At 42.0% G+C, this 15,229-nt stretch overlaps 1 pseudogene; it reads right to left on the bottom strand.

Moving 5' to 3' along the window:
• Positions 1 to 618: 618 nt before the first annotated feature.
• LOC101317412 (beta-citrylglutamate synthase B pseudogene) lies at positions 619 to 1,768 on the bottom strand (annotated as a pseudogene).
• Between the last annotated feature and the right edge of the window lie 13,461 nt (positions 1,769 to 15,229).

The raw sequence follows: 15,229 nt of genomic DNA, 5'->3' as shown, positions 1-15,229 counted from the left end.
ATTTCCCTTTTATCGTGCAAACATGCCAACTTTATCATTAAAAAAACCTTTATTGGGTCACATCCATGTTGCCCTCCTACCCAAATTAAGGGGGAAAAAGTCAATAAAAGAGCCCCTCAAGATTTCATAACTATGAACATAAAGCTCCTAGATAATAGTGTATAGGCTGAATTTTCAGATTTGTATTAAAAAAATTATAATTTAGGTAGATGTCTTCCTCATGGATTACAACACAATGTGAAGTTACACTACTCTGAAATTTGTACCAACTGTACAAAAACAAAAGCAAGAGACCATGGAAAAATTATGTTCTTCGTGGCCTGAGAGCCCACACATTTTTGAGTAATTTAAAAGGGTAACTATGAGAGCCTGACATTTTTCTGTATCTCACCTCTTCTGCCTCTCTGTCTGTAGGATTTGTAAATCAAAGTCAGTAACATCTTAGTAGCAAAGGTCTCGTCTATCTCCCCCTCCTTCCCTCGTAACTAATCCTACTCAAATTTCCTCTCATCTTCCTGAGCATTTTCCATGAACAGCATTGCAAGTTTGTTTAAAAAAAAAAAAAGGGAAAAAGGAAGTTTTACAAGGGTTTTGTTGGTTAATTATTTACTGATGGAATCACTCCACCAGGAGTTTGATTTCATTGGCTAGCAGTTGGTTTCCGTTGAATAGGCCCCCTGCGAGCTTGGTGAGCAGCTCTCGCTCTGTGGTTTCGGGGTCGCTGTCAACAGAGCTGGAACTTTGCTCAGGTTGTCGACAGCAGTGTTGGCTGGGGGGCCCAGCTCCGGCTCACTAGTCTCACTGGCCATGGACACCGCGGAAAGCAGGGACATACGCCAGGTGAGCCTGCCAGAGGGCAGAAGGGAGGTGACATAGTCTGCTGTGATACCAGCTACATCCAGATTACAAGCCTTATCAAACCTACATTTGCACTGGCCTCGCAGACACAGAAGGAGCCGTTGTCTTTCATCAACAGGTCAATGCCACACACATTCATTCCCAGGATGTTAGACACCTGGATAGCTAGCTGTTTCCCGTGTTCACTCAATGAGCACATCATCCGTATACCACCCAGTGAGCAGTTGCTTTGCATCCTCCCATCTGTTGAACAGCGTAACATGGTGCCAACCGCACGGCGTCCCACAACAATGACACGTACATCCCTTCCGTGAGACTCTTTAACACACTTCTGAAACAGGTATGGAGCTTCATGGCGAATAAGATGGCTTAGATCAGCCAAATGGTGCTTATCGCGAGCCAAGAAAACTGCTTTGCCTCTATGGCCCCGTGTATTCCTCACCACCATTGGGAACTCCAGTACTTCAGCTTCATCAATCATGTTAGCAAAATTTTCATGACCACCATAAGAGAAGGTATCTGGCAGAGGAATACCATGACCTGCCAACTCTTGAAACGTCCAGAACTTATTACCACAGTTCAGGATGGCTTGAGGTCGGTTCATCCACCTGCATCCCATCTTCTCTAGATGGCGCAAAACAGTGATGTCACTATCACTTTGCACCCAAGGGGTTGGTACTCTCACTACCACCACCTGAGGGTAAGCAGTAATTAGTTCTCCTTTCATACGAAGACCCAGGTTTCCTTGCTCAGCTGTCAGCACCACCTCATCCATCACCACAGCCCTAAAGTCCAGTTCCTCCTCACAACATTTGGCCTTGAACGCTCGTAAGATCTCTTTTTGAGGGTAGTCTTCCCTGATTCGACGATCTGTCAAAAACCACAACTTGGCGGCCACAGAGCTACACATCTTGATCTGCCTGTTCTTCGTTTTCTGGGACTACTTCCTCCTGAATGTAGACTCTTTCTAGGAATGTAGGAGCTCTCACAGAGTCTGAAATCTGTAGTGCAGGCTGGCAGGAAGGGCAGGTGAGAACTCTAGGGCCGAAGCTTCAGTCCTCTGCTGAAAAATCTCCCGGGCATGTGAACTCTTAGTTGTGGCATGCATGTGGGATCTAGTTCCCGACTAGGGATCAAACCCGGGCCTGCTGCATTGGAAGCGTGGAGTCTTAACCACTGTGCTACCAGGGAAATCCCTGCCAAAGAATTTTTAAAGAATTATTCATTTTTTACATGGAAAGAATAGATGAATCCATTATGTATATGTATATGTGTGTATGCATATATGTATATACATATACACAGAAATAAATATATTTCATGAACACAGAAATAAATAAGTGTCTGGTAGGACTTGTGAAAATTTCTGAGGTTGAGTCTGGGTTTAACAGAAATAATACTGTGATTAATAGAGTTGCTGGTTTGGGCCCAGGAGGCAAAATCTGTGGCCCACATGGCTCACATTTGCCATCTCAAGATCATGTACTTGTCAGTTTTATAAAGCTTATATGTTACATCACACGTATCATTTCTACTCAGGCAGGTATGATGAGAACAGAATAGGTGTTCTCAAAAGAGATGGACCTCGGGGCTTCCCTGGTGGCGGAGTGGTTGAGAGTCCGCCTGCCGATGCAGGGGACATGAGTTCGTGCCCCGGTCCGGGAAGATCCCACATGCCGTGGAGCGGCTGGGCCTGTGAGCCATGGCCGCTGAGCCTGCGCGTCCGGAACCTGTGCTCCGCAACAGGAGAGGCCACAACGGTGAGAGGCCCACGTACCGCAAAAAAAAAAAAAAAAGAGATGGAACTCAAAAAAAATTGGGGATTGAAGATCACAATGCATCATTCAAAAACACCAGTGTTTCCGGTATAAAAACTAAGCAGAGGAAGAAAACTACCTATGTTGATTTTTTGACACTGTAAAGTATATAATAAAAGTCACCTTTCTTTTGTTTTAAATTTATTTAATTTATTTATTTTTGGCTGCATTGGGTTTTCGTTACTGTGCGTGGGCTTTCTCTAGTTGCGGTGAGCGGTGGCTACTCTTCATTGTGGTGCGCAGGCTTCTCATGGCGGTGGCTTCTCTTGAGCATGGGCTCTAGGTGCACGGGCTTCAGTAGTTGCAGTACGTGGGCTCAGTAGTTGTGGCTCGTGGGCTCTAGAGAGCAGGCTCAGTAGTTGTGGCGCACAGGCTTAGTTGCCCCGCAGCATGTGGGATCTTCCTGGACCAGGGCTCAAACCTGTGTTCCCTGCATTGGCAAGTGGATTCTTAACCACTGTGCCACCAGGGAAGTCCAAAAGTCACTTTTCTTAGTAGAACAAAATGAGAACTTCCAAGGTGAAGAGTGGAAAGAGAATCTCCTTGATTGAGTCAGAGACTCTGTTCCTGAGATGCACTTTTGCATCGAAGTCTCATTAATTCCTGCTGCTGCCACTGTGCCCTCCATAAGAACTGCTCTCCCCAGCTGTGGCCTAAAGTCCCCCTATCTCTGAGGCACAGCTGACACATAGCTGATGGTTCAAAAAGACTTTACCAAAGGTCGATGGATTACAAAAGAGATATACCATATCTCTTTTTATACCATAAAAAGATATATCTTTTTACCATAAAAAGATATACCATAATTTGAGTACTCCTAATCAGAGAGAGCTTATCTCCGGAGGTCATGGACCCCATCCTTCCTTACATGGAATTCTGCAGAAATGGAAAGGCCTCTCCTGGGTCCTTTCTACTGATTTCTAGCCTACCCCCAATGAGGGCAGAAATTAGCTTAATATACACCATTTGGGAGTGCCCCGACACCTAACCCAACGGAGATCACCTGAGTTCCCCATCCTGCCACAGATCTGGATTCTTATGTGATGACATGCATTTCCCTTCGGGACTGACTCTGGGGGTGATCATGCCAGGGCAGTCCTACCTTAACCTAGTAATGCAGGAGCCGCCAAATACACAAGACAAAAGGTAAAAGTTCACAGTAACAAGGCGGGGGTCATTTGCAAATTGCAGTTAGTCTAGAAACTAAGTAGGAAAGATACCAGGAGCTTTGGTTTATATACAAAATAATTCTCAGGACATAGGTTAAATAAGAAGAAATGGCAGTATTCTGATTTAAGAAGGAGTCTTCTAATTTTTACTTGTACATTCAATTGAGTTTAATTAAATCTTTGTGTTATTTTTCATCGGTCTTTCTTGGATTTCAGATAGAGTAACCAACATCCTGGTTTACCTAGGACTGAGAGGTTCCTAAACTCAGGACTTTCTGTCCTAAAAGCAACAGTGCTGATCGAACCAGGACAGCTGTCACTCTGATTACAGCCCCGACTGAGAACCTACTTAAACTATGAACTCTCTTCCAAGGAAGAGGCGAAAACACTTGATATTTTGTGTAAAGTTTCATGAACTACCTGAAACCCACTTGTGAACCCCCAGATGTTCATGGAGCCTGGGTTAAGAAATCCAGACTTATATAAATACATTTTGGATTTTTATGTAAACTTATTTAAATCTTTATTTCCTGAAGTAAAATCATACTTTATGCAAAGGGTCAAATCCAATTACCTTTTTGAGATTTTATATTATTTTATTTTATTTATTTATTTATTTTTGGCCACGTGGCATGTGGGATCTTAGTTCCCCAGCCAGGGATTGAACCCACGCCCACTACAGTGGAAGTGCAGAGTCCTAACCACTGGACCACCGGGGCACCCCTAGATTTTATATAATTTAAAATCAAGATTTACTTTGGTGTTTTTCCTTTTCAGTCATATCTAGAGACCGTGTTGGAAAATATCAAGAATAGAGGAAAAATAAGAAGATTTACTTGATGCTGAGAAGTGGCTGGAAGGATTCAGAAACTTGAGAGAAGAATTTGAAAAATATGACCCAGAAAAAATAGGTAAGGTAAATGTGTTTTAAGAATCATACTAGGTCCACATTTAATTATTTTGTACTTAAGAATAGTTCAGATTAAAAATAATACATATTCACTGTGGAAAAATTAGAACCTACAGGAAAGTACGACCAAGAAAATATACATCACCTAATAATTCCATTACTTGGTGACCATCACCATTATCATATTGGTATATTTCTTTCTTTTTTAAAAAAAAATAAATTTATTTATTTATTTATTTATTTATTTTTGGCTGCGTTGGGTCTTCGTTGCTGCACGCGGGCTTTCTCTCATTGCGGCGAGCGGGGACTACTCTTCGTTGCGGTGCATAGGCTTCTCATTGCCGTGGCTTCTCTTGTTGCAGAGCACGGGCTCTAGGCACATGGGCTTCAGTAGTTGTGGCACGCGGGCTCAGTAGTTGTGGCACACGGGCTCAGTCGCTCTGCAGCATGTGGGCTCTTCCCAGACCAGGGCTCGAACCCGTGTCCCCAGCATTGGCAGGTGGATTCTTAACCACTGCCCCACCAGGGAAGTCCCCATGTTGGTATATTTCTATCAAGTCCTTTAAAAAGTAAACAAATAAATAAAACAAAAATTAGGGTCAGCCCCAATTACTTTTATTTGTGAACATAGTTACTATTATATTGTGAACATTTCAACAAACCATTAACTAGAATTTTCACATGAATTTTAAAGTCTGCTCAAGATTTTATCAAATGACCATAAAAAACCCTACTTTTTTCTACTTTACTCTCAACACTCTACACTCCAATATTCCACTTCTTGTCACCAAATGTGTGTGGGTTTTTTCCACACCAACCAATTCTCCAGTTCTCTGTGGGTGTCACCAACTGGGTGTCCTATGATTTAAATCAATTCTGCTACCTGGAGATAGCATCAGAGCTCTCGAGTTACAGGCTTAGTCTCACAAGAATGCCTTTCCCCACTCCAGACACCAAGTGCAAAGTCCAGGTTGTCACCTGTGAGTCGGACAAACTGGTCATGAATCAGAGGTTCCCATGACCCCTCCTCAGGTTCAAGAATTTGGTAGAATGGCTAACAGACCTCAGAAAAACAGGTTACTTACTAGATTACTACTTTATTGTAAAAGGCTACAACTCAGGAATAGGCAGATGGAAGAAATGCAGAAGATAATGTATGGGGTAGGGGTTCGGAGCTTCCATGCCCCTCTGGGTATGCCACCCTCTCAGCACCTCCATGTGTTCATCAGCCCACAAGCTCTCCAAACCCTGTGCTTTAGGGATTTTTATGGAGGCTTCATCACATGGGCATAATGGATTATTAACTCAATCTCCAGCCCCCGCTCCACCGAAGATGGGGTGGGGCAGGGCTGAGCAGCCCAAGCTTCTAATCATGGCTTGGTCTTTCTGGAGACCAGCCCCCATCTAGGAGCCCAGCAAGAGTTACCTCATTAGAACAGAAGACATTCGTATCACTTAGGACATTCCAAAGATTAGGTTCATCAGGGGCTCTGGGTCAGGAACTGGGGTCAAAGACCATATATTAGAACAAAAGATGCTCCTAGCAGTTTTATCACTTAGGAAATTACAAAGACTGTGGGAGCTCTGGCCAGGAACCAGGGATAAAGACAAAATATGTGTTTCTTATTATATCACATCACAATTCTCCAACTAGTGTTGGGCATGTAAGTTATTACCAGTTATTCACTATTATATTTATTATATTTAATAGTTCAATGAATATGCATCCATTTTTGTGTATTTATTTCTTTAGGACAAAAAAATTGTGAATATCTTTAGGAATATTGCCAAAATTGCTCTTTAGAAATTCCAATTCACATTCTTACTAACACTATATACACACACCAGCATTAGCTTCCCTGGCCTACATTGGGTGTATTAGTTATCTATTGCTGTATAACAAGTAACCCTCCCACCCTAATTTGTCAGCTGAAAACAGTAAGCATTTGTTATCTCTGAGTTTCAATTGGTCAGGAAGCTGGGCTGGGTGTCTCTGGCTCAGAGGCTCTCATGAGACACAGTTCAGCTGTCAGCCAGAGCTGCTGAATGAAGCCTCAATCCAGGGAGGATCCACTTCCAAGTTCAGGCACTGGCCATTAACCAGACACATTCATTCCTTGTGATGTAGGCCACTCCACAGGGCAGCTCACAACACAGCCGCTGGCCTCCCTCAGAACAAGCAAGCAAGACAGAGCAAGTACCCAAGAACGAAGGCTCAGTCTTCTTATAACCTCATTTTGGAAGTAATGTTCCATGATGTTGCCATATTCTGTTTGTTACAGCAAGTCACTGACTCCAGCCCACGTTCAAGGGGAGGGCATTATACAAGGGCATGCACACCAAGATCTGGAGACTATCACGGTATTTTCATTTTGATAAAGCTTTGCCAAAGCTAACAACTCAATTTTATTTTACTTTGCTTACATTTGATTACCTGTATAGTTGAACACATTTTTTTTTCTAAGTTAATATTTTATCTAGTAAACTAATGTTTATTGAACATTTACAATTAGCCAGACACTGAACTAAGCATTTTATGTATATTTTTTCATGCAGTCTTCCCAACAATCCAGTAATGAAGGCACTATTATTAATCCCATTTTACAGATGAGGAAACTGAGACACAGATTTTTTTGTTCGTTATCAAAGATTATGTAACTGGTAAGGAAGCTCCGCAGTCCATGCTCTTAGCTAGTCTTGTCTTATATGCTTCTCATGCCCATGTATGTATTTGTACTTTATACCTATGTATATATCCATAAATAATATATACAACTTTATTTTAAAATTATACATACATATCATACTGTACAAATATTTTTGAATTTTTTTCGCTGAACATTGTTTTTGAGATTTATATAAGTGGATACGTGCAGATACATTAGTTCAGTCATTTTGGCTACTGTGTAGTATTCTGTGGTGTGAACGAATCATTTCCTATTTCTTTAAGACATATTCACATGGGTATTATTTATTAGAGATTTTAAAGATAATGGTTTATCTTATAGGTTATTTGCAGTGTTTTTGGGGTTTTTTTTGCGGTACGCGGGCCTCTCACTGCTGTGGCCTCTCCCGCCGCGGAGCACAGGCTCCGGACACGCAGGCCCAGTGGCCATGGCTCACGAGACCAGCCGCTCCGCGGCATGTGGGATCCTCCCGCACCAGGGCACGAACCCGCGTCCCCCGCATCGGCAGGCGGACCCTCAACCACTGCGCCACCAGGGAAGCCCTATTTGCAGTGTTTTGATTTCTACTTATTTGTATCAATGTTCTCATAAGGAAAGGTTAGTTTCAATTTCTTCACATTAGAGGTAATGCTACACTGAACAGCTTTCTATACATTTTCTTGAGCACATTTTCAAGACTTTCTCCAGAGTAGACACCTCAAATGGAATCATTGTCCAAAATCGTTGTGCAATTTAGTCAACAGCAATGTATAAAATTTTCTGCTTTGACTATATCCTTGCTGTGTTGGTTTGCTAGGGCTGACATAATAAAATACCACAGTCTGGGTAGCTTAAACAACAGATATTTATTTTCTCCTAATTCTGGAGGCTGGAAGTCAAAGATCAAAGTGTCTTCAGGTTGGTTTCTTCTGTGGCCTCTCTCCTTGGCTTGCAGATAGCTGTCTCCTCCCTGTGATGTCATTTGGTCTTCCTTCTGTGAGAGTCTGTGTCCTAATTTCTTCTTCTAAGGACACCAGTCCTATTGGATTAGGGCCCAACCTAACAACCTCATTTTACCTAAATTACCTCTTTGAAGATGCTATCTCCAAATAGACACATTCTGAGGTACTGAGGGCTAGAACATCAACATCATCATATGAATTTTGGAAGGACACAATTCAGTCCCTAACACTTGCAATAGTTGGTTCTATCAATCTCAGTAGTTTCTAAAGTCAGTTTAATGGTTGTAAATGGTATTGTGTCATTTAACCTGCATTGACATGTCTATTTTCCATACTAGACAGTAGTTCTTGAAGCTAGGGCCTTTGTCTTACTGATCTTTGTGACCCCACTGGGCAACACATAATTGGCATTTAGTAAATACTTACCATTTGAATTACATTTTTAAATCAACTTGAAGACAAAGAAGCTAGTAGGCTCTGCAGGCTTAGCCTGGTTAGAATTCTTATTTTCTTCTAGGTTGTTTTTATTAATTTCTTAAAATTCTATTAAATTCTTTTAAGTTTTTTTTTTTAATTTCAAGATTCATAAGGTATATAGTTGTCATTCATGTAAATAATTCCCCGTTTTGATTATCCAGTTTGCATCTTATCAAGGAGCTCTGCTTTCTTCTTCTTTTACTGTGAGTCTCTGAAAAGCATTTCCCTGATTTTTAGAAATCTCAAGAAGTCTAGGCAAGGTGGGGACACAGTAAACAAAATGCGAAGTCAACCTAATTTGCTTTGGTTTTTAGTTCTGCCAAAGGTATGAAGCAGTTGAGTTAAATGAAGATTGAGAATGAACCTAGAGATTAAGTTATCAATTGGAAAAGATACTTGATCTAAGTGTTGAGCATTTGTTTGTATATATTCTTTCATCATTTTATGAATGACATAATTTTATAAAATTTTAAATTAAGTTAGTCTGAAATATACAGGTTCTAATTAGAAAGACATAACCTTTCACTAAAAAATTTCGCAGCTGCCTTCCTATTTCTGGATGTTTTAGCAGGGAATGAGCTCTCCCTCCCTGGACTGTTGTAGCACCTTATATGTAGTTGTTATCTTGTATAAATGACTATTAACATGGAGTTTTAATTCTCCAGTTGTAATATAAACCCCAAGAAGATAGTCACTATGACTTTACAGCCCTATTGTGTCTTATACGTACACAGTAGATACTCTAAAAAAAATATGCTAAATGCAGTCCCCAAATTGTTCCCCACCATCCTCTCCATGACTCTTAACAGGAAGAAAAAATTTAAAAACCCAGACCTATGATTTATGTGGCAACTCTGTAAGAAGCAGTGTGTGGTTCTCTCTCTCTCTCTCTCTCTCTCTCTCTCTCTCTCTCTCTCATTCTCTCGGAGGTTGGAAAGAAAGATTTCAGTCCTGAAAAAGTTTGACTTACATCTGCAGGAGGAATATTCTGACGATTTCCTGTAGAGATACGACCTTGTAAATAGTCCCAATGGCATTAATTATTTGGATCTTCTGAGAAATGTGCAGGATCACAATGGTGAAGGAAGGGATCACACACAAAATCCTCCCTGAGCCCATCCACATGCTCCATATTGTTATTTCCTTTCTTCTAATCCACTAAGTCCTACCAGACTATTGATAAACTTTCAAGGAGACTCAGCTCCTTAGGTTCCTCACCTTTGTGGTGCTATGTCTTCCTGGAGACCTTGAATTGTGGACAAGTGGCAGTCTGGTCCATAGATGGTCCACGAGAAGTTGGCTTTTAGGAACAAAGGTGTTAACATGAAACTACTCTGCGTTGTTACTAAAATTATTAGTAATGTTATAACAATGACTTTCATGGAAGAATCAGTCTGCCTTCGCTAGCTGAGGAGGTTACCACAGTGCATGGGAGGATACAGAAGTGCTAATCTGGTCTGACTCACTCCGTAATATTCCCGACACCACACTTTATTTTTAGCTTTGGTCTTCTGCAGCACTTGACCTTTTGCCTGGATAGAGCAATGTACTGTGGAGCTCAAACCCATAACCCTCCCTGTCCCATGCAATGTAGGGCATGTATGTGTTAGATATGCCTTCTTTGGAAGTTCTGCAATCCAGAATGGTCTTTTAGGACAAAGCAAATTGGTTTATATTCACACACACACAGATACTCATGCACGCACACCTCTGTGGTAACATTGCCTTGCATGTCTAGGGACTTCCCTGGTGGTCCAGTAGTTAAGACTGTGCGCTTCCACTGCAGGGGGCATGGGTTTGATCCCTGGTTGGGGAACTAAGATCCTACATGCTGTGAGGTGCAGGGGTGGGGGGGCAAAAAAGTTTAAAAAAAACAAAAAACATTGCCTTGCGTGTCTGGTAAGACAATGTTTTTTCTTTTACATCTCTTCTGCCATCTGCTGCAAGAGATTAGTATAATCTTAACATTCATGAAAATATTTTTAAAATGTGGATAAGGCTCTTATACAAAAATATGCATCCCACTTGTTTATTTTATTTTATTTTTTAACATCTTTATTGGAGTATAATTGCTTTACAATGTTGTATTAGTTTCTGCTGTATAACAAAGTGAATCATCTCTACGTATACATATATCCCCATATCCCCTCCCTCTTGCATCTCCCTCCCACCCTCCCCATCCCACCCTCTAGGTGGTCACAAAGCACCGAGCTGATCTCCCTGTGCTATGTGGCTGCTTCCCACTTGTTTTAGAATAACAAAAACTTAGAAGCTTTTCCCTTCAAAAATAGAAGAGTAGTTAAATAAATCATGGAATATCCATACAATGAGCTACCATGCAGCCTTTAAAAATTATTTCCTGGGCTTCCCTGGTGGCGCAGTGGTTAAGAATCCACCTGCCAATTCCAGGGGCACGGGTTCGAACCCTGGTCCGGGAAGATGCCACATGACGCGGAGCAACTAAACCCATGCGCCACAACTACTGAGCCTGCGTCTAGAGCCCGCGAGCTACAACTTTGAGCTCGTATGCCACAACTGCTGAAGCCCACACGCCTAGAGCCCGTGCTCCGCAACAAGAGAAGCCACCGCAATGAGAAGCATACGCACCACAAGGAAGAGTAGGTCCCGCTCGTCGCAACTAGAGAAAGCCCACGCACAGCAGTGAAGACCCAACACAGCCAAAAATAAATAAATTAATTAAAAAAAAAAAAAGATTTCCCTGGGAAAGCTCCTTCTCCGTGCTTCCACTGCCTTCTGTATGCCCCCTTATGGTAGAACGTATTGCTTTTTAGTGTAATTACTGATTTCCTTACCCATGAGAGCTGGGTCTATGTCTGTCATGTCCACTATTTTGTTCTGTACCAGAGTGTAGGCACTCATTAAGTGGTGAAAAATAGACCGTGACCATATCTGGCAGATAAGTATCACGTGGTTAATAGAAGTTTTCGCTGAGTGATTGAATATTGGATGGTTTAACATTTCCTCTTTCTTCTTATACTAAAACAAAAATTTTTATTGAGGTAAAAACATAATATTGATTTTACCATCTCAGCCATTTTTAAGTGTACGTTTCAGTAGTGTTAATTATATTCACACTGTTGTGCAACAGATCTCTAGAACTTCTTCATCTCGCAAAACTGAAACTCCATACCCACTGAACGCTGATTCCTCCTCTCCTCTTCTGCCAGCACTTTTCTACTTTCAGTTTCTATGATTTTGGCTGCTTTAGATAACTTCATATGAGAGGAATCATATGGTATTTGTCCTTTTGCGATTGTCTTATTTTGCTTAGCATAATGTCCTCGAGGTTCATCCATGGTAAATCAAATTTTTGATATGAATTCTATTACCTCTGTAACCAGAAAAGAAGTTTTGCATAGAATCATAGAAGCTAGAATAACTCTAGAACTTATCTAGACCAATTTCCCCAACCCCTAACTTTACTTTTTCTAGACAAGAGACCCAGAAATAGAAAAGTAACTCGTTCAACGTTAAACGTTAGATAACGGCAAAAGTGAGCCCAACAAATATAAAAATAAATAACAGAGGTAAATGTTTAGTCCTTTCACGCAATTTACAGCCCTTTCAATGCTTTTATTTTCTACTCTGTATTTAGCTGTTTAAAAACAATTGTGTCTTCTAATATTCCATTTCATCTTTGAAACAGAATCATCTGCCCAGGTTATTTCTTTGTTCAGAAAGTACCCAGCACTTCGTTAGGGATTGTGCTTCTTCAGTTTTGTTTGTAAAACGCATTCCACGCATGGTCAAGACGTTCCATTCTGGGCATGGGACTCCTGTTGGCGGGATGAACGGGCTTTTTTAGGTTAACGGGGGAATTTGACTCCTGGGCCACGCAAATCTAACAGGGTGGAGTCAGCAGCAGAGTACCAGAGATATCTTAGTTCAGCTGCTTGCTGTTATGTAGCATTCTCTCTTCCTCCTCTGAAAGAGAAAAATGTCCGTAGTTACAATTTATCAAATAATTGCCACAGAAGAGCCTCTTGCTCTTGGTGCCCAAATGAGTTAATTAGTTCAAGGAACACGTATTATGAGTTTACCATGTGCCCTATTGTCATTTAGAGACACTTTAATACACATATTTCCTGAGATGATTAAAAAAAAAAAGAATCCGTGATTTTTAGAGCTAAGGGTTAAGGGCTGTTAGCAATCACATAGTCAATTTTTTGACGTTTTATTTATGGGAAACTGAGAGGGACTCAGAGTCAAACAGCTAGTTAGTAACGTTCTAGAACTGAGAGGCCTGCTTCTGACTTGCTGGCCGGGGTTCTGGGCAGTGCTCCTAAGCACAGCACCTCCATCAAGAAGGATGTCATACAATCCCGGATCATATGTGGGCTTTGTTTCAAGAGGAACACGGAGAATCTCACTCAGCTTGTCTTTTTATGAACAGTTTGCTCTTTTTTTCCCCCCTAATTTACTTGTCAGCATGATTTTCAGTCTTAATACCTGCCCTGGTTTTGAATCGTGAGCAGAAAACTCTGGAGATTTCCAGCCCGAAGTGATGTCCAGCTTGACAGTGTGTTCCAACCCTGAGGGATTATTTTTTCTGCTCTCCAATAGAGAGAACCAGGAAAGGAACTTCCAAACCTCACCTGAGACTGGGCCCTGTGATGTAGTATGCATGTCCTTTGGTTGATGTCAAAGGATGACTAAAATCGGCTCTGAGAGGGGCCTTTGGCTTGGTGCTTTCAGTTTTGTTTATGACTGGAAGGTAGGAGTTCTTCTCTAAGTGTGAGGTTACAGTACATTCTGGCAATCTTTCTAACAGAAACACAACATTTTACCTGTTAGGATTTGAGGGAGAGGAGCCTCTGCAATGTTTTACTGTGATTCTCCCACAGCATCCTCTAAAGCACGGTGAAAATGACTTCAGGAATTTTTTTGGTAAAGACTGCTTCAGACTTTGTACTACTTTACGACTTTGTAAGTATATACTACTGATATGAAACTTAGTGGATATATGTACAAATAAACTATCGTAATTCTCAGAAATGTAGGAAAAAAATATGTCATTATAATACCTTGTTCTGTAGAGTTCCAAAAGTCGAAATAATATTCTTTGGACAAAAAGTACCCCAAACCGGGCTTCCCTGGTGGCACAGTGGCTAAGAATCCGCCTGCCAATGCAGGGGACACGGGTTTCAAGCCCTGGTCTGGGAAGATCCCACATGCCACGGAGCAAGTAAGCCCATATGCCACAACTACTGAGCCCACGCGCCTAGAGCCTGTGCTCTGCAAGAAGAGAAGCCACCGCAATGAGAAGCCCACGCACTGCAACGAAGAGTAGCCCCCGCTCGCCGCAACTAGAGAAAGCCCGCGCGCAGCAACGAAGACCCAACGCAGCCAAAAATAAATAAATGAATAAATAAATTAAAAAGAAGGGCTTTCCTGGTGGCGCAGTGGTTGAGAGTCCACCTGCCGATGCAGGGTACGCAGGTTCGTGCCCCGGTCCGGGAGGATCCCACATGCCGCGGAGCGGCTGGGTCCGTAGGCCGTGGCCGCTGAGCCTGCGCGTCCGGAGCCTGTGCTCCGCAACGGGAGAGGTCACAGCAGTGAGAGGCCCGCGTACCGCAAAAAAAAAAAAAAGAAAAAGAAAAAAATACCATGCTCCACCTTCTGCTTTTCCTCTCTGGGCATCTGTCCAAGTCATGTAACTAGAAAGCATCCTAGACTCCCCATTCTTCCTCATCTCACATTTAAAGTCACCAAGGATAGAGTCTGCTTCCTGATCGTCTCCCTCATCTCTGCCTTCACTCAGGCGCCGTGTTGTCACTGTGTCGTCTTGCCTCGATGGCAGCAGTAGCCTCCTAGCTGGCCTTCCTGCCTCAGCCTGGAGGCCTCCACACTGCTGGATGTATGATGCTTCTAAACTGCATATGTAATCGTGTTGCTTCCCTGTTCAAAATCAATCACTCCCCACTGATTTAAGAAGAAATTAAAAACCTTTTGGTTTAGCATGCCAGGTCTTGCATTATCTGGATATACGTTCCTGGCTAGCCTCATCTCCTTTCACTCCCACATCCACCCTCCCTCTTAGCCACTCCAAACCAGATGTAAGTTCTAAAATGTAGTGTGTGATTTCTTACCTCCACTTCTCTCCATGTGCTGTTCTTGAAATACTCTCCCATCCCTCCCCTTTTTTCTAGTTAGCTCATTCTCATCCTTTAAATTCAGTTTAAGTGTCACCTCCTCCAGGAAGACTTCTTGGATCCTTCCATCTGATTTAGACACCCTGCTCCATGTTCCTGTAACTCTCTCATAAAACTCATTACATACTCTATTATAACTGTGTCTAAATTGCAAACTCCTTAAAGACTGAATTCATTTTTGGCTTGGTCTATTTATA

The sequence above is a fragment of the Tursiops truncatus genome, chromosome 21 (assembly GCF_011762595.2).
Source record: "Tursiops truncatus isolate mTurTru1 chromosome 21, mTurTru1.mat.Y, whole genome shotgun sequence".
Lineage (NCBI taxonomy): Eukaryota > Metazoa > Chordata > Mammalia > Artiodactyla > Delphinidae > Tursiops > Tursiops truncatus.
Note: the sequence above shows the minus strand (reverse complement) of the source record. Positions and strands in the feature narration are given on the sequence as shown.